Source organism: Cibotium barometz, chromosome 16 (assembly GCF_041138505.1).
Source record: "Cibotium barometz isolate CiBa-2024 chromosome 16, ASM4113850v1, whole genome shotgun sequence".
NCBI classification, from domain to species: domain Eukaryota; kingdom Viridiplantae; phylum Streptophyta; class Polypodiopsida; order Cyatheales; family Cibotiaceae; genus Cibotium; species Cibotium barometz.
The window spans coordinates 13,292,261-13,312,136 of record NC_141061.1 but is presented as its reverse complement, the minus strand read 5'-3'; the positions used below and the strand labels follow the sequence as shown (position 1 = coordinate 13,312,136).

Sequence of the window (19,876 nt, the reverse complement as noted above, 5' to 3'; positions counted from 1 at the left end):
TTCATTCGGCACTTTGCATGGATTGCTTCTCCTTTACATGATTTGACAAAGAAGAAGGCCGTGTTCAAATGGACTGATGTAGAGAGAGATGCATTCCTCAAATTGAAAGATGCAACTACTCGTGGTCCAGTGTTGATCGTTCCGGATTTGCAAAAGCCTTTTTGTGTGGAATGTGATGCATCTGGAAATTGCATAGGGGCTGTCCTTAATCAAGAGGGACATGCCGTGGCTTATGAGAGTCGTAGATTGCATGATGCAGAGCTATCTCTTGGCATTTATGAGAAAGAGCTCTTGGCTGTAATTCATGCACTTACTATATGGAAACATTACCTTCTTGGGGCTGATTTCACTGTGAAGACAGATCACCAGAGTTTGAGGTATTTTCTTACTCAAACTAAGTTATCAGAGAAGCATATGAGGATGGCCAATTTCCTCTCTATGTTTCATTTTCAGATCTTGCACACCCCGGGAAAGAAGAATGTAGTGGCCGATGCATTGTCACGAAAGCCGTATGTAGCAGCTATCTCGGTTGCCTCTCATGGGGACTTGTCTACCATGCGTGATTTGTATCATATGGATGCTGATTTTGCCACTATTTGGACTGATTTGATGGCTGGTCATGCACATGCCTCATATGTGATCAAAGAGGGTTATTATGGACTTGCCACGTACCCAACAGGGTTATGATACAATTTGGAAATTGTGGACAGGTTTAGCAAGCAAGCTCATTTCTTGCCGGTCAAAAAGACCATCAAAGCTGAGCATATGGTTAAAATATATCTTGCACAAGTGTTCAAACATCATGGAATGCCGAAGTCCATTGTGGGGGATAGAGATCCCAGGACTACAAGTCTCTTTTGGCGGGCCTTATCTGATAATATGGGCACCAAATTGGACTTCTCATCAGCTTATCACCCTCAAACAGATGGGCAAAGTGAGGTTGCAAATTCAGCCGTGTTGGATCTCTTAAAATGTTGTGTGGCGGATCAGAAGTCTTCTTGGGAGAAGTACTTACCGCTTGTCGAATTTGCATACAACAACACAGTGCGTTTGAGATTGTTTATGGTAAGGTGGTTTTGCCACCCATCCTTCGCACAAAGGATGAGATATTTGCAGCTGATGAGTATGTAAGAGACTTGGATATTGCTTTTGCTCAGGTGCGGACAGCCATTGCAAGGTCACAAGACAAGCATAAAAAGGCTGCCGACAAGCATAGAAGGCAATTGGATGTTAAAGAGAATGATTGGGTATTGCTGAAATTTGAGAAAGCAAGACTTGCAAAGAGGCCTGGCAAAGAGGGTGCATATCCTAAGCTTGCAACCAGGTACTATGGGCCTTTTCGAGTGATCGAGAAGATCAATGAAGTGGCTTTCAGATTGGCATTACCTAGTCATTGGCACATACACAATGCTTTTCATGTGAGTCTCCTTCGCAAGTATGTAGGACCGGAGCCCAGTGAAATGGTCATTGAGGATCCACCAAAAGTGGATGAGCTTGAGGAGATCTTGCAGCCAAAGCAAATTGTGTATCACAAGGAACACAAGCTTGCTCCAGGCAAAGTTGTGAGGCGTTACCTTGTGAAGTTTAAGAACTATCTTCCCATTGATGCTAAATGGGTAGATAAAGAGTTCTTTGGAGATTTGCCCGCAGTTATTACAGGCTTTGGATGCATTTCAGTTGCGGACAACTGTTTAGAAGCGGGGGGGGGAATGTCACCATTTGGCCACCCGAATGGTTCACTCTTGCTTTCATACTATGTACATATTGGATTGGTGTCCATGGCTTATGGAATGTGCCTATGCATGTGATTGACACGTGTCATGCTCTATAGTTGGATATGATATTCCGCTGGGACTTGATGTTATCATGCCCGGAATATCCGGGGGACTTGGCTTTCTGCTGGGACTTGTGCCTTTGTGTACATGCCCGGAAACGCCTGGAGGACTTAGCTTTCCGCTGGGACTTGTGCCTTTGTGTACATGCCCGGAAACGCCTGGAGGATTGGCTTTCCACTGGGTCTCGTATCGCATATACTTGCCTGGAAACGCTTGGTCTTATATGGTTTCATGAACGGAAATTGCTCATGCCAATGCTGCATTGCATAACATCTTTATGTGCTTGCCTGCAAATGAAATTGCATGCTGTTTTCATGCCTGCATGACCTATGTGTAGTTCCGGGCTAGGGGACGCCCGCTCGTGAACCGTGCGTGTGAAACTGTCTGCTGACATGGTTGTGTGGCATGTGAACAGGTGGTAAGTATTACCCAATCTAGGCTCAAATAGCCCTTAGGACTTAGCCAATATTTATAAGTGAGTGCGTTCCCACTTCATTAAAGTTTCGGCGCCCAAAAGTCACATAGACAACCCATAAGTAATAGCCACACACATGTTTGCTAGGCATAAGTAACCCGGGAATGACCTCTCCATACAAACCAACTGAAACAAATAGTGGAGGCCCAAAAGCATGCCATATACGGGCGTCCCCGATATACAGTTGCATAAACGCATGAGAGGATGGCTTCATGATTAGTGTGGAAGACTAGATCTACACATAATGTATATGCAATGAACTAATCAAATGAATGTATGTAAAACGAGTCTAAGTGTCCCATACTACATAGACACGTTACACATACAAACATAGGATGGTAAAAGATAGAAGACATAAATGTGTTTGGAGTAATAATCTGATGTCCCATGCCACCATATTAATTCCATACATTACTTCCTTCATAATAGAAGTTTGAGGCAGAGTGGCCAGTTCCCTCTAAAACTTAAATTCCGACACAAATTTTCTCTATCTTGAAATTTTATTTAAGTTACTGAATTTCAACTAATCTTAATGTTGAATCTATGGTTTATTAATTAGGTTTTTAGGTTGAAAAAATATTATAGAAATACTTATGAAAAAGTTTTACAAACGGAAGTGAGTATGTACATATACATACCTCCATTGTTGTGATGTTATTGAAATTATCTATCAAAAAGAATTTTGACACTCCAAAGAGATGTGAGTTGTTAAACATAATTCATGAGAAGCTTAACATTATAACATATAAATTGATTATGGATAGGAAATTCTAAGCTTGAGTTTGAAAAGCTACTAGGGAGGGTGTGAGATTATAAATGAAGAATAGATAAAACTGATTTTTCAATACATCAAAAGTTTAAAGACAAATATAAATATAAATGACTAGTAACAATTCTAACAATCTTGATTAAGTAAACAAGTCTAGATGATGAAAAGAGTCGTACCTTTTATATATTCGATTGCAATAATGCTCTACATTGAGAAAAATGAGAAGCAATGCGAATGAATTGAAATATAATTATTCTTCCAAACGTAACTAGGGTTATATTAAATTATGATTTTATAAGAAATAGAACTTATAGTAGTATGATTTGAAATTCTACGCATAACAACCACCACAAATAAGGCGTACAACAACTCAATGCATACCAGCTTGACAATGAGATGGTATCAAGAGCTGCGCTGCGTTCTTTCTTGTGTGGCTGCCTTGCGTGTTGCAGTTGTGTGACATGTGAGAGGTTAAGACCGTAGTAATCACAACCTTAGTTTGACTAAACTGCACTTAATGATGTTTAAGAGATAGACAAATTGGTGTCAATGCAATGCAGCTATATTAGATGAATGAATGCGGTTACAATGAGATCCAAATGGATCTATACTACTGAATATGCTGCCTATATGCTGAATATGCGGGATGAACTGCTGTCCACTCTTTCCCTTGTCTCCTGGGAAGGAAACGCTAAAGGGAGGCTTTGGAACAGATGCTGAATGCTGATGGGATGATGAAACGCAGATCTGATGGGCTGATGATGATGCGTTTGCTGAAGATGATGCTGAGGGTGATGCGTTTGCTGATGATGAGGCTGAGGATGATGCGTTTGCTGATTATGCTGCTCCCAATGCTTCCTGGAGGAGATGCGTTGGAGAACACACTGCTGAATGCTGCTATGATCAACCTGAATGGCTGAATGGAGAGGCGCCTGAATATATATGCATGAATGCTGCTGGTCGGCCAGCACAAGGGCTGTCAGCCAGATGCATTGTCCATTACTTGCTGTCGGCTGCCCCATAAATGCCTGAAAAATGCCTATAAAATTGCATAAATGCCAATAAACTACCTGATGACTCCTGATGATGCTAATGATGTCATAGAATGATGCCAAGTCACTGTACACCTGACTGGTGTGCACGTGACATTCCCCGCTGCTAAACTGTTGCTGGGTGGTATACCTGGCAACCTTCGACTCCGCTGTGATCCTTCTCCTTCGAACCACCGCCCCCTTCTGTCTTCTGCTGGGACTGAGGCCGTCTACAGGAGTGAAATCCTTTGAGCCAAGACTCCATGTACTGTGGGAACTGAATGGCAAATACCTGAGTCACCCCTGACCTGCCTCTGGAAACCTTTCACCTACCATCCTGAAGCTCTGAACCTCCTCAGGCGATGTTGGAGCAAACTTCCATCTTTTGTGGAAGAGAAACCCCCTGCTGCTGCCAGTTGAAGTCCAAACTTATGTCCTCCGTTGATGATGGATGTCATTCTTCCCTGAGAGTTCATGGGCAACATGTATGCAAGACTGACTGCTAGGATGTCTATTATGCAAGCCATGTGCAACACTATATGCTGTGCAAGAATGCAGATGGATGGGTTACTAATGCAGACCTAAGGGAAAATCCCTAAGGGTGGCTTGCAAAATTTTGAGAACTGGGTTTAACTGTGCGGAAGCGATAAAAATGATGTCTGACTGAATGACTGATGAACTGAACATGCTCTAAGGCTGGTTACCCTGTAACGCTCTGATACCAATGTGACATGTGAGAGGTTAAGACCGTAGTAATCACAACCTTAGTCTGACTGGGATGTCTTCTGAGGATCCGGATGTTCACATCCGGCAGTTTGAGAAGACATATAATCTCAATGTGCCGCCCCCACTGGATCAATTACACATGGAGTCCGTGTTTGAGTCCACTCTGAGTGGGAAGGCTTCTAGATGGTTGGCGGAATACCCAGTGGATCATTTTCAGACTTTTGATGCGGTGCGGACGGCGTTCTTGGGCGATTTCACGTAGAAAAGACCTTCGCCCCGAATTTGGAAAAGTTGTGTATGCTTAAGCAGAGCAAGTGCACAGTGGAGGATATTATGCATCTCATTTATGGGGCATGTTGCATCGGGTTCCTCAAAATCAACATCCAGCAACAGGAGGTGCTCAATGACTATTTTCTCAAGGGCTTGTCTGAGGGTCTCCATACAGCTTCTGTCCATGCGGCTTGGCCATCTGTTGTGCTGGGATAACTACAAACTGGTTGCTATGTTGGTCCCGCGAGAACAGCTGCCGAACTGCTGCAGTTGGAAAACTGGGGGGAGTTAGCAACCGCCTCTCCGCCCGCGGAACACAGGGAGGGGGGCAGGAACGGCTGCGCTGCTGGGAATTGATGCTGGGAGTTGCATCCCGCCCCGGCAACTGCGAAGAAGAAGAAGGAGAATTATCCGCTGCATCATCGCCATCATCCTTTGAACGATGACGTCGTGGGCTGCCCCAGTAGTAGGAACCACCTGCGAACGCATGCGCATGCAACCGCATCATCAAGAGAACATCGTGGTCGCCAAGTGTATTACGCACGTAAACACCAGTGTAGTAATACGGGAATGATTACCCTCTTAGTATACAACATTAGTTGAAAAGACAGTTTTACTGATGAATTGATATAGAACTAATTATACATTGTGCGACATGATTAATGCTTCACTAACACAGACTGCTAGATTATCATTGAAGTGTTGATTGATTGATTGCTTGAGAATACACAGACATATAACCTTTAAAACAGTTACATGGTCGCGGGATTTAGACAAGCGTGACCTCCTGTTTACACCCCTTGAGATCCCAAAATGACTATTCATTTAAAGTACACAGTGTGGCATATACACTAGCGGTCCAGACTTGCGGTGTGTGGCCCACATAACATGCTCAACCACTCCATTCTCTGAAGGCAAACCTGTATTGGCCAACTCCGCCTTGATGCCATGTTCCGCACAAATGCATTAGAAGAGAACTCTCCTCCTTTGTCAACCCGAGGAGTCTTTATCTATAATCCATACTCTTTCTCCACCATACCTTGAATCGAGCAAAAGTTTGGTCCTTCTGGGAAAGGAAATAAACCCATGCGAATTTGCTACAATCATCAACAAGCAGCACAAAATACAAAGAACCTCCCAAGGATGGGGTCTGCATAGGTCCACACAACCAACTCCAAAGGTTTCAAAGCTCGCCTAGAAGCCTGCTTCAGAAAAGATTCCCTGTGCTGCTTACCATGGATGCAAGAACTACAACGTCCCTGCCTGTTGCCAACATCTGGCAAGCCATCCACCATCTGGTCCCGGAAAGCCCGTTGCAGAGCGGATTCACATTTAAGTGGCCAAAACGGAAGTGCCACAAGTCACCGATCTGAGTGCGTGTGAGAGAAGAGAGTGTTGAGAGTTTGTAGATACCGTTCACTCCGCCTTCCCATTTAAACTGGCCTATTTTAGCACATCGATCTCGTGCAACAACATCTCCTTGAAAACACCTCCTTCTATGATCATGTTTTTCAAGAGCTCCTCCTTTCTTGGAAGCCCTCCATTTTTTGGGCCAATGCTCTCGATCTTGGGTTGATTCACAACCCTAGGTGATTCCACCTTGGCCTTTGACGATGTTGTCGTCATCTTTCTCCATTTTGCCATCAGTTTGTTGATGAGAGCCTCAGGAAATTCTCGAACGTGTGCTTGATGTGCTTCTTCCTCACATCGCCGACGGTCCTCTTCCTTGACCTCTCGTGCCTATTTCATTAGGGCTATAACCTCCTCCAGCTGACAAATCACCTCTTCGAGTTATTCAATCTCTTCTTGCCTTTGCTCGTGCCTTTAAAGCTCTCCATTTCTATGAGGTTCTTGTTGAGGGAGTGCCTGAAAGAAGCCATTTCCTACCTAGGTTAGACATAGGCTAAAAAATAATACAACTGTGATTGGTCATTGCGCTCGCTGAAGCTCCCGTCGCGCCTGCCAGTGGTTCTGCATCGCGCTTGTCGCCCCCTCCTTCCTGATCGCCCTCCCGCCTGCCCATCGTTCCTTTCCCCCCTCCGCCTCCATTGCCCGCCGCGGGGTTTTCTTTAGCCCCCCTCGCCTACTTCCGCTGTTGCGCCCCCCCCCCCTTTTTTTTCTGCTCCGCCTCGCTTCCTCTCCTCGCGCATCCCCCTCGTCTTCGCGCCCCCACTCTGCTGCACCTCATCCTCCCCCATCCGCTCGCTTCCTCCATTTCCCAGTTGCGCGCAGCTCCCGCCTTCCCCTTTGTTGGGGTTTTTTTTTCTTTTTTATCATTCGCCTTCTCCTTCTTGCTTCCGCCCCCCCCTTGGGGTTTTGTTTCGCTTTTTCGCTCCGTATCCCGCCTCTCTGTGTGCAGTTCGTTTCCAGCAGGTTTCCGCCTTCGCCGCAGCTTCAGACTCTGATGGAGGCTCCTCCCGCCCCACCTCCGAGGGACTCATCCGCCCGCCCCCGAGGTCACCCCCATCAGGCTTTCTCTTTCGCCGGAAGAGGAAGCGAGCCTCACCGCAGAGGTGGAACGCCTCCAGGCTCATTCCACCATCTGCCGTATAGTCGGCACTCGCCCCAGCAGAGGGGAGATCAGGGATCTTCTTCAGGCCCGCCTTCTTGCAGATGTGGGCAAGATCCTGGATGTACAGCTTCTGGGCCGGGGACATTATCAGATCGAGTTCGAGGCCGCCCAGAGCGTTGCCAAGGTCCTTGCCATGAGTCCCCTTGACATCAGGGGTGCTCGGGCTTTCTTCAGACCTTGGCAGCATGGATTTGACCCAGCAGCGGCGGAGCAGGGAGAGCGCCTCTTCCATGTTACAGTTTGTTTCCCTGGTCTCCGCCGGGAGTATCTTCCGCTCCTCTCCAGGCTCGGAGCATTGGTGGGCTCGGTACTAGAGACGGGCCCCTCAGCTGCTTCAGTGGTGGCCAGAGCAGCGGGGCTACCTTCGGTCAGAGTGTTGGTGTCCGACATCTCCTCCCTTCCTAAGGTCATTCAGCTACCTAGGATAGGGGGGGGGTGGATAGATCAGAGAGTGGAGTTCTCGGGGCTCCCGAACCAGTGCTTCATTTGCAGGCAGGTCGGTCATCTGGCCAAGGCCTGCCCTCGTAGGAGACCTCGACCCGCACCACAGCAGCAGGCTACTGATGGCCCGCCCACAGATTCGGCTCGGCAAGCTGCCTTCGGGACACCTGCTCAGGCCACAGAGACCTCGAAGTGGCAGCCTGGACAGGGGCGCCGCCGAGGGAGACAACCACAGCAGCACGCCCAGAGACCGCTGCAGCAGCAGCCACAGTCTCAGCCTCACTGGGTTCCCGTGAGGAACAGCTTTGCTCCCCTACAGGAGGAGACCCCTGCAGCGACTGAGGACCAGGAGATGCCAGCTCCCCCATCTTCACCCCCCCCTCCCCCGTCCCCTCCCTCCGCCTCGCTTCCACCATCGCCTCCTCCCGCCTCCGCTCCGGCTTCGGCAGCGGCTCCCTCTCCACCTCCCTCGCCTCCCCCTCCTCCCCCTCCGCCCGCCTCACCTTCCCGGGAGGCCCTGGCAGTTCCCTGGCGCTCACCTGCAGTCCGGAGAGCGCTGAGCACTGACCTCGCTTGAGCATCACAGAGGAGACCTATGCCGATTAGGGCCTCACGGATTTCATCTATCCGCAGTCGGCTGAGTCGCCTTGGCATTAGACAGCGCTCGGCGGCTTTTGATTATACTTTCACACGGCTTTTTGGAGCAGAGGGCCCCCATGAGCCAGCACCCATTCGCGTTCATGTAGTGATACCTCCGGCCCGTGGGGAGGAGGCACTAGACTCAGCGGTGGCCTTCTCGTTCCCTCTTTGTGGACCTTGTGACCGGGAGTGGACTCTAGAGCTCGCTCTCAGCACTTTGAAGACTCAGGCAGTTGAGTTTTCGCACCACATGAGCGATCTGGAGGTGACAGATGTGATAGGTCGACTTTGGGTGTTGGCTCATTTTTTCTTGGATCCCGGGAGTGTGGATACCTCAGGGATTCGACATTTGGTCGTGCGCATAGTGGCAGACTTGGCACGCGACCCTGGATATGTTAGTATACACGAGGTTGCTCTGTCAGAGCAGGAGGCAGTCGCCATGGGCCACAGCCACTGGCGCCTGATCTGGGATTCTTGCAGTACACCGGGTGGGCAGATTCGCAGCCGTTCGGATGGGGACTACTCTCCATCCAAGCCGCTTGCGAAGGCCCGCCGTACGGCTGAGACAGCATCCACCTCAGCAGGGCATCCATGAGGATCATCTCATGGAATGTACAGGGCCTTGGCGGAGCACACTTTATACGCTATCGAGGCTGCTTGAGGCAGGAGCTTCAGAGATGCCTGGTTGGTGGCAGCATTGATATTTTGATGATGCAGAAGCACCACTTGGGTGAGAGCAGGATCCGGAGATATGGTTCGGTGATGCCTAGTCGATGGGACACTTTTTGGTCTGCAGGGTTTGGTCCTTTGGGTGGACAGGGAGGAGTATGCATGGTTATTGCAGATGTATGGCGGCAGGCCATTGTGGATCGAGGGATCATTGTGCCTGGTAGAGCACAGTATGTCATTCTGAGGATGCATGATGAGCTATTGGGTGTGCTCAACATCTATGCGCCCAATCATGCTAGTGCCAGAGCAGAGTTCTGGACTCAGGTTACAGATGCATTGCCAGAGGCCGCACATTGGTGTGTTGGGGGAGACTTCAACATGCTTGAGGACCCGGCAGATAGGGTGGGAGGCAGTCATGTTACAGTGCACGGCACGGAGCTTGCAGCTTGGGACCGGTTTTGCATGTCACTGAGGATCACTGATGCATGGCAGCATGGGGCTTTCTCCCGGTCTCAGGACAGTCTTAGTTTCTCTCGGTCGGATCGCCGACAAGGAGGGACTAATCTATCACGGATTGATCGCTTTTATGTGGGCGACTGGTTAGGGGAGCGAGGGGGCTCCGTCGGCATTCTCGCTGGCACCTCATTTTCAGATCATGCGCCAGTTATATTGGCATTGGAGGAGGGGACCCCCGGGAGCCCAACTTGCAGTTGAGGATCCCAAAGAGGGTACTTACAGATCCCAGTCTCGCTGAGGACATTGAGAGGATCTGGCATGATAGTCAGTGCTCTGACCAGGATGCAGCGGGCCAGTGTGCCCAGGGACTCATTGATCTTAGCTCTTTTCTACACGCTGCAGCTTTGACACGACTGGGAGAGATTCGCGAGCGGGAGCAACGGCTGAGACGCAGCCTTGCTTCGCTACAGCGCCTTCAGGAGCAGCAGCCTGCATGTGAGTGGGTGGCGTCCCAGCTGAGCCAGGCACGCCAGGAGGTTAGAGAGGTAGAGGAGCAAAGACATGAGTTTTACTATCGTCGTCAGGCCTCTCAGTGGACGCAGCTTGGTGATAGAGTGACTGGAGAGTTTTTTGAGATCACTGGACCCCGTCATGCGCGAGCAGGAGTTCGCCAGCTGGGTAGACCGGATGGATCGGTAGCTACTGAGCTCGAGGAGATCAGAGCCATTGCTACTGCATTTTATAGTGACCTACTTTCAGCGGAGCCAGCCACTGAGGATCGAGATGTTTGCAGACAGACTGTGTGGGCCCATGTGCAGAGGAGGGTCACAGACCATATGCGTACAGTTTTAGGTGCGCCTCTGTCAGAGATTGAGCTTGCCGAGGCCTTGAGGGTCCTGCCGCGACATAGTTGCCCAGGGGAGGACGGACTGACGCCGGCCTTTTTTATGCGCTATTGGGACCTTTTGGGGCCAGGCCTCCGCAAGGGCTTTCAGCATGTTTTGGACACTGGGGTGATGCCGCAGAGCTTTTCAGAGGGCTTGATCTATCTTATCCCCAAGGGGGAGGGAGTATCAGATGACATTCGGCATTGGAGGCCTATTACGATCCTCAACACTGTCTACAAGGTCTTGGCAAAGGCCTTGAGTTTGAGGATCCAGCCCTTCTTGGGGGAGTTGATTCATGCTACTCAGACAGGATTTGTCAAGGAGCGCAGTATCCTTGACAACATCTTTACTTTCTGGGAGGCGACGGCCCGAGCTAGATTTCTTGGCGAGGACTTGGTCGTGATGCTTCTCGATTTTGAGAAGGCATACGATAGAGTTGATTGGGGGTTCTTAGAGGGCACTATGCTTCGCCTGGGCTTTGAGCCAGGATGGATCAGAGGGGTGGCAGCTCTGTATTCCACAGCTCGCAGCCAGGTGCTGATTGCAGGAGGACGGGGGCCGAGTTTTGAGCTGACCAGATCAGTCCGTCAGGGGTGTCCTCTCGCCCCTTTCCTTTTTCTCTTCTTTGCGGAGGCTATGAGTATGTATTTGACGGCAGAAGAGGTTGGTTTGAGAGGACTACAGCTCCCAGTCCGGGGGGAGGACTTGCTTGATGCTGAGTTTGCAGACGACACGGGCTTATTTTTGCATGGCCATGAGGCCAATCTTATTCGGGCTGAGCAGTCGCTTCAGGTTTTTAGTGCAGCTTCGGGAGCACTGATCAATTGGCGCAAGACAGTGGCCTTTTGGATCAGTAGTGCTCCCACTCCGGCATGGAGCCCGGACCCCGGTTTTAGATGGATTCCTCCAAGCACAGCAGTGCGGTATTTGGGATGCCAGATTGGCCTTGATTTGTCACCTGAGCAGCAGATTGCCCCGCTTCTTCTGAGCATTCGGAAGAAGCTATTGTATTGGAGTACAGCTCGACTATCCTTGGCTGGGAGGGTGGTGGTGGCAAATCAGGTGCTATTAGCGACCATGTGGTACATTACGTCTTGCTGGATTTTCTCGAGCTCTTGCATCAGCCAGGTACAGAGGCTGATCAGAAACTTTCTGTGGTCCGGGAGGGACGGTCAGCCAGCTCGGGCAAAGGTTGCATGGGCAGTTATTACACTTCCGCTGGCTCAGGGCGGTTTGGGCATTATAGATCCAGTCGATCAGAGTAGAGCCTTATTGGGGAAGCTTATTGTTCGGGGGTTGCTTCCAGGCGCTGAGCCTTGGAAAGAGCTTCTCTTGCAGCGACTATAGGCTCGGGCGCCCCCAGCAGGGGGTACTTGGGCACCAGAGATTCGCTGGATTTTCATAGAGATGAGGAGGACAGGCCTCAGTAGAGGATGGGAGGACAGATTTGCTTTGAGCATCCTGAGAGCTTGGGAGCTGCTGAGACCGGGGCTCTCAGAGCGGCCTCCTTCTTGTGTTGAGGAGCGGGCCCGACAGCCGCTCATCTGGAGCCCAGCGGTTCGCACGGAGCAAGGTCATATGCTGGGTTCTCGGCCTCGTCTAGCCTGGGGACCTTTAGCGGCAGGCCCAGCTCGCAGTTTTGGAGACTGGCAGGCTTTCTGCAGTCTACCAGAGGAGATCCAGGTGGAGAGGCTGAGTCACTTCAGAGGGGGTTTGATTATGAGGGATGATATACAGGAGGCACTCACAGAGGAGTGGTTCACGCCTCTCGAGCCAGTGGCCCCACGGTGGATGGGAGCCTTTACACAGTTGGAGATCCTGATTGCTGTCAGAGCTAGCACTGAGGATGGCAGATGCCTCTACTATGAGATTCAGGATGAGGGCAGACTCCAGAGAGTGGAGGTGGAGTAGCCTTTGGTTGCAGAGTGCACCTTTCAGAGGATTCGGGTAGTGGCCGCCGCTTCTCGGAAGTGGCATATTGACCCCGACCCTGCTGATGTGCTCCCGGATTGGCGCATATGGGCATATGCAGCGCGCCCCTTGGCCCAGCTACAGTGGGACCCCGGGGAGTACGAGTGGCATGATCCTTATGCATCCCTTGAGGCCATAGAGATCACCTTTTTCCAGTATACTGTTCGGCTAGGGCGGCACATTTTGACGGCGAGGAGGACGGTTTCTCCAGCGGCAGCGGGGCATTGGCTACAGGGACTCTCACAGGAGTTCCTTGAGGATTTCTGGGCTCAGCTCTGGGCTAGTCAGCAGGCCCGCAGGATCTCGGCTTTTCAGTGGCTGGTTGCCCACAGGGGCTCAGCAGTTGGCACTTGGCTTGTTTACAGCGGTCTTCCGGCAGCCTGCGTCCGATGCGGCCACCCTATGGAGACACAGAGACATTGCCTTTGGGACTGCCCTCAGGCACAGCAGATTTGGTTGCGGATGCTGCGTATTCTGGCCCCCCTCTCTCCAGAGGGTATGTTTACGTGGGGTGCCACTGCTTGGTCGACTTCGTCAGGGCCTGCTATGGGCTATGAGATGGAGCACGGCAGTCAGGCCATCAGATTTATTAGGGGCCAGCCTCGCCTGGTTCCAGCACCGGATTTCTCGTCCGCCAGCTGGACACAGGAGAGGGATTTACGATGGGAGCTCCTCAGCAGCCTCACCATCTGGTTCACCTGGAGGGCCCGGTGCTTTACGGCCTTTGAGGGGAGATTGGAGCCACCAGCAGAGACTGTACGGGGGATTTGGCAGGAGTTGATTCACACCCTGCGAGGACAGTACGACCGCATCCGCCGGGGTGACTCGGATGAGGCGATCTTACGGCGCCAGGCCTTTCACACCACTTGGCGCTGTGGCCCTTTCTACACCTTACACACGGGATCCCCCCGCTGGCACTACAGGCCACCTGTTTGGCTTTTCCCCCCCCCTATTGTATGATTTAGCCGCTCAGTTCTTTGTACGGATGCTTGTATTCTGCAGCACCTAGGGAGAGTCTCCCAGGTTGCCATGATGTATTCGCTGCTCTATCTCTCTTAGGAGCAGGAGAGATCTTTTGTAGCCCTACGGGCGTTTTTATATAACTAATGAAAGGATCTTTTCTCGGAAAAAAAAAAAAAAAAGGTTAGACATAGGCTACGACTCATACACATCCTACCCCACATGCAACCTAAGCTACATGCAAAAATAGGCTGAAACTCTAAAGACGGAAACCCTAATTTGGTTTTTCCACTTTTCACACTGAATCTAAGGGTGAAAGCTTTGTTTCTAAGCTCGAACTCATGCAAAACTAAGAAACCCTAACTTTGGTTTGCGAACCCTAAAACACAAACACTAATTTAAAAAACCCTAATGTAGCCTACAATAAATGTTATGCTTCTACCTCTGTATGTCGCACTGTTGACCTTCACTTGGGTGCTATCCCACCTATAGCCTCGGACCCCATGTTGGCTGCCTGTTGACAAGGTTCCATGCCCCCAGATGATGGTGATGATGATGATGAAGATGAAGATAATGATGTTAATGCTGATTCTGATGCTGTAGATAATGTTGATACTAATGATGACCTGGATACTGACTTAACTATTGACTAATCAGGGATTAAGACTGTTCATACATAGAATTAGCCATGGCACGGGCGTGCACGTGACATTACCTTTTGCTAAACTTAATGACAGGGTGGACACTTTGTCATCCTTTCTCTCGGACGACTGACTGACTTTGACTTCTACTTTACTGACTTTGACTTTGACTGATCTTTTTGTTTGAACACCTTCACTCCTGATCTCCACTTCTAAATCTTGGCGAAGAACTGAGCATCCGTTCAACTATTGTCCCCATGCCTTTCTTCCCTTACCCTTAACACAACGGTGGGTCACCTCCTTCTGCTGAAACTAATCGTGCATGTTGGTAGTCCTTTGGAATTGATCTTAGAGCTTAATGTTGTATTGGTTCTGCATACATACCCTTAGGGAATACTTCCTCTAGCTTTGCCTATTGCAAATCACTCCATCTGCTACCCTGCTGCATCCTTTCTGCCTATAACTATAAACCTTTCTTGGGACAATGCTTAGCGGGCTGAGCCTGAATGCTCTGATACCAATGTTGCATGCGCGGAAGCCTTTATTGTATTGATCCACATCCCTAAGCTTGATTAAGAACATTGATGCTAATCAAACATGAATAAGACAAAGGAGAGAGAAGAAGAGAGATTTCGTGTCATGGTTTTCTATATTTAATATTGTACAAAAATGTTATTGACTGAATGTACATGGTCGGGCCCTTGGTCAGCCCGAAGGGGTGACCTCTGGCCTATCTACATGACTACTACTAACTTCTAATGATTTATGAATGAATGATGACTTGCTGAAATGCTAAGAATGACTTCATACTTATATATTTCTTTGAGGACCAGGTCGGCCAGCTCCTCTGCTATCGACCAGAATGCTAGATAAATATTCCTTGATTTTCTTCCTTTAATGTTGCGCTTTTGCCTTTGTATGTCCCATGGTTGGCCTTCACTTGGGTGTTGTCCCACCTATTGCCTAACACCCCATGTTGGCTGCCTGTTCATGCACAGGATTAGCCATGGCATGAGCATGCACGTTGTCGTGCCATGGCACGTCTATGGTGTGAAACCATGCATATGAGGCCATCAAATGCAAATCCAGATGCATGGGATTAAGTGCCATGACTTGAGTCATTATATGATGCCTGAGTACATATGTTCATATTGTAAATGAGGTTTAATAAGACGACCTGAGGCTGAGCCAGGTCTCGAAGCCTCTGTACATAAGTATGGTGTGAATCATGGAGTTTTTATGCTTATGGTAGACCTTGTAGTAGGGAACACCCCTCTCAACATGCATGGGAAATTTGAGAGCATGTATGATGCAAGGATTGGTTTTGAAAGAATGCCTTTTCAAGATATCGTGTCTTGGAATGCCATGATTTCTGTTCTTACTCGGAATGAGCAGAACAAGGAGGCTCTGGGTTTGTATGATGAGATTCAGCTGTAGAGGAGGCGATTGATGGTGGTGAATGGATTGACTGTGTTTCAATTGTTCCCCCCCCATATTTTCGTCGGTCGACGTGGCTAAGTTGGTGTCCCTTTGTCCATGTGTTCAGAAAGTGGAAAAAGAATCTAAAGCTATAAGTCTGGCAGAGACGTGTGTGATCAGTGCTGATTTCCTCAAGGTTTTGTCAGAGAAACTGGAGACTGAAGTCAAAGAGCTAGCCAAGATGTCCACAGTTGTAGATACAGTGACACGTGCGAGTCAGCTTGCTTCAAAGGGGAATAGTTCTGATCCTGGGAGTGGTATCTCCACTGCAGTAGCTTCTGTAGATGATAAGGAAGTAAGCCATAAAGGAAATGGTTCACAAGGAAAAGCTGGTAAAAGGAAAGGAGATGGTGTAGGCTCTGCAAAGACCATAGTGCTTGAAACTGCGGAAGATGAATACGTTTCTGGAAAGGGATCAAGAGGAAAGAAGAAGGGTGGAAAAGCTAAAGGTGGAAGTCATCCTTCAATTGCAGGAGTTGGATCTTCCAACAAAGGAGGCAAGGGAAGTATAGAAAGACCAGTTTCACGCGAGAATGAACTGCTATTGGAAGAGTATATTGCAACCCGGGTTCTCGAACTTTTTCCAGAACTTGAAGGTGCTGGTACAGATGCGGAGGGTGTTGGCGTGTTATCTAAAGCCATTGCTGCTCACTTAAAGCCTGCAGTCATTTCCACCTGGGAAAAGGTTAAGCAAGCTTCCTTCACTGCAGCCGCTGAAGAGAGGCGTCATCGTGCAGACACTTTGCAGAGGAAAACCGATGAGTTGTATGCAAGCTTGCAGCTTTTTACAAAAGCTCTGGATCTGTTTGATGATGATCATGTGACTTTGGCTGCCCTTCATAGGCATTTGCTGCTGACAACTGCATCTGAACTTGTTGACGCCTACCCACGGCAAACAGTGCCATCATCATCATGATCAACATCACAAGCCCAACACCAAGCTCAAGCCAAGCTTTCATCCATGGCGGGTACCACAAAGCAGCCACAGCACAGCCACCGAATCGGGCAGCATAACCAGGCGCAGCAGCGCAGACGCAAGGTGGCGGCTTGCGTGGCATGCGAAAGAGTTTTTTTTTTTTTAAAGGAAATTTCCGAATATTAAGCAGGAAATAAGGAGGCGCAGTATTTCAAACTGGAAAAATGCGATTTTTGGGCTGCAAAAGGCGAAGGAGCCCGATTCTCTTGCGGGAAAGAAAGGGAAAAAAACCAGAAACGCAGAGAAGAGAAAAAAAAATATGCAGAAACGAGAGAGAAGAAAAAAAAACCAGAGTTGAAAATTTGCAGAATATTTCATTTTGTGAGGATGACTTCTGTTCAAGCCTTGTAGGGATTTGAAATACAGAGGAAAGGAAGCACTATCGAATGAGATGATCTTCAAAAATCTCACAAAATACAAGGGAAATGATGAATTTGGCGCATACTGCAGTGAAGCAAAACGTGGAAAAGCGAAAATCATAAATTCACTTCCTTTTTTTTTACTCTGAGATAAGTAATATATTTGGTTTTTTTTTGTTACTTACGATTTTCAAAAATCGTATAGCCCTTGGATAAATACACTACCCCTTTAAAGCTTTTGGGTAAGGCTTTGGGTAAGTTTTTTTTTGTTGTTTTGGAGAATCTTGGAATAAGAAAGCATCAAAATACAAAGAGATTCCTGGGACTTGGATTTTATTTTCAACTCGGTTGGATTTTGGAATGCTAGACATGGAGTTTTCTAAAATCACATGAATATGTTGTACATATGCCATATGTCATCTTTTGCTTTGTGAGTTGTTGGAATCTGAAAGCAGGTTTTCACGAGATCAAGAGACACCTTGAAATGATGGAATTGGCATTATATGATATATGTGATGTGAATGGTCACATGTATATGGAAATCTTTTGTAGATTGTATTATGCCTACATGTGATATGTTTGAAGCATTTGGAAAAAGAATCAGGAGATCTATGCTTGGAACTGGTCATGCTCTTGATACACAATTTATGTGCAATCATCAAGCTGAATTTGGGAAATGATTGAAGTGAATTGGCACATGTATATGTCATCAAAAATGGAGATGTCTTATGCTCCTTGAAGAGTTATGTGTTTGTGTTTCCTTGCTGGGATTAGAAGTTACTCTCACAGCTAGAAGCCTCGCACTTTCCCAGCGACACCGCACACGTCACGACAACGTGACACAATTCATGTCCTCGGCACTTCCAAGAGCCTATTGGATTGTCAAAACTACCCCGATCGGTCCAGACTCTCCCTTGCCCTTAGATCTTGCCTAAAAGATGGCCTCAAGTCTGCGTGCATCTCGTTTGAGGTATCCTTATGACATGAAGTCATGAGTGCCCAAGTGTAGGTGTAAATTTATGCATAAGGGCATGTCCATGTTCCTAGTCACATTTTTTTACATAAAACATAGTGCAAGTTTCTAGGAATAAGAATGTAGCCTTATAGTCTTCAGATTATGGTTGGTATTCACTAGAGACATGTGCATGCATCAACATTGAGTGAAGTAGAAGTTTCATTGCCAATAATTTTAGTTACAGTTCCTGATAGCTCTAAGCTCATTGAGCTTACGCATCATATATTGTATGGGATTATCATTCAAGAACATTAGACCAAACTCCTTATGTAATACTCGTCAAGTATGCTTTGAAATCTTCTTGTAGGGCATGCACCCTAATGAGAAGGCAACGGTTATGACAAATCCCAAAACAATATAGTAAATTCTCTCTCTCTCTCTCTCTCTCTCTCTCTCTCTCTCTCTCTCACACACACACACACACTTACATACACGTGCGTATAGACGCATATACGTAAATTTAGTATTTAATTATTCACATTTAAAAGCCTCCATTAAGATGTCATCTAGATAATAGGTGAGAAGACTCATTGAAGCTTAACAATGGCAGGCACAAAAAAGCCCTGGAAGTGATTAACACACAAGACACTTGATTGGACAGGCGCATAGCACACATTCCGATTGAAACAAGAGATTAGACCAACCTTTGAAGAATTGGCTTTAGGGAAGGTTTTGACAACGTTGAGGACGCAATCGATGACCTTGCTCTTCTCAGCCCACAGAGAAAGGGTTACCAGAAACCAACACCACAAGGACTCGAAGTTGGCGAAGAAGGTTGGATTGCAGGCTCTGCAGTGTGTCTTCTCCTCTCTCTCTGTCTCTCTCTCTCTCTCTCTCTTTATCTCTCTACTTGTGTACAACAAACGATGGTAACACTTTGGGCTCCAAAGTTGAGTTCACACGATGGGCATCATTGATCGGTGACATCCTAAAAGAGTAGACATATGGAGTTGCTTGAGTGTGAAATCCCGCATTTCCCTAAAGAGATCGGTGACATCCTAAAAGAGTAGACATATGGAGTTGCTTGAGTGTGAAATCCGGTGTTGTATAAACAACATTAGGGTGTGGTCACATGTAGACATGCCCGCATTGCCCTAAAGAGTTATAAACATCCTTAGGATGAGGTCACACTAGGGAGAGCCGAACATGTGGCCTTATCATCCACACAAGGTAGAAGCCATATTAAAGCTTTTGGACATCTAATTAACAACAAATAAAAATAGTCAAGTTGGTTTGGTAAAGTGATTTCTATTATGGGGACTAAGGTAAGTCCACCAACTCCAAAAAAAAAAATGGTTTTTCGTCGTGCATGGAAAGGTTGCCAATTAGCTTTTGTCATTTCACGCTTGAGGAGAGTAGAGCTGCATAATTTGAGCTTGAGTACTACAAGGACCAAGCTCGAGAGTAAGGTACCCTAAAAACATAATAGCAGAAGCAGAATATTCTGTGTGTGAGATTAGAGAGTGAGAGGAGAGTTGCCCTTGCAAGTGGGGAAAGCAACCACCTTGGTGATGACTTGGAGAAGAGGCTTGAGGAGAGTGGAGTTGCATACATTGAGAGGAGAGTTGCCCTTGCAAGTAGTGGAAGCAACCACCTTTGTGACAGCTTGGAGAAGAGGCTTGAGGAGAGTGGAGTTGCATAAGTTGGGCTTGAGTACTACAAGAGAACCAATCTCAAGAGTAAGGTAAGTCCCCGAAAACACAAT

The 19,876-nt window shown here is 48.0% G+C and overlaps 1 protein-coding gene across 1 annotated transcript in view; it reads right to left on the bottom strand.

The window, feature by feature from the left end:
• LOC147630387 (uncharacterized) overlaps nucleotides 1–19,032 on the bottom strand; it is a 96,791-nt gene extending 77,759 nt beyond the window's left edge. The window contains exon 1 of the mRNA XM_086810251.1: nucleotides 18,816–19,032. The gene's annotated coding sequence lies outside the window, so the exon portion shown is untranslated. The remainder of the gene's footprint in view (nucleotides 1–18,815) is intronic.
• Nucleotides 19,033–19,876: the final 844 nt, after the last annotated feature.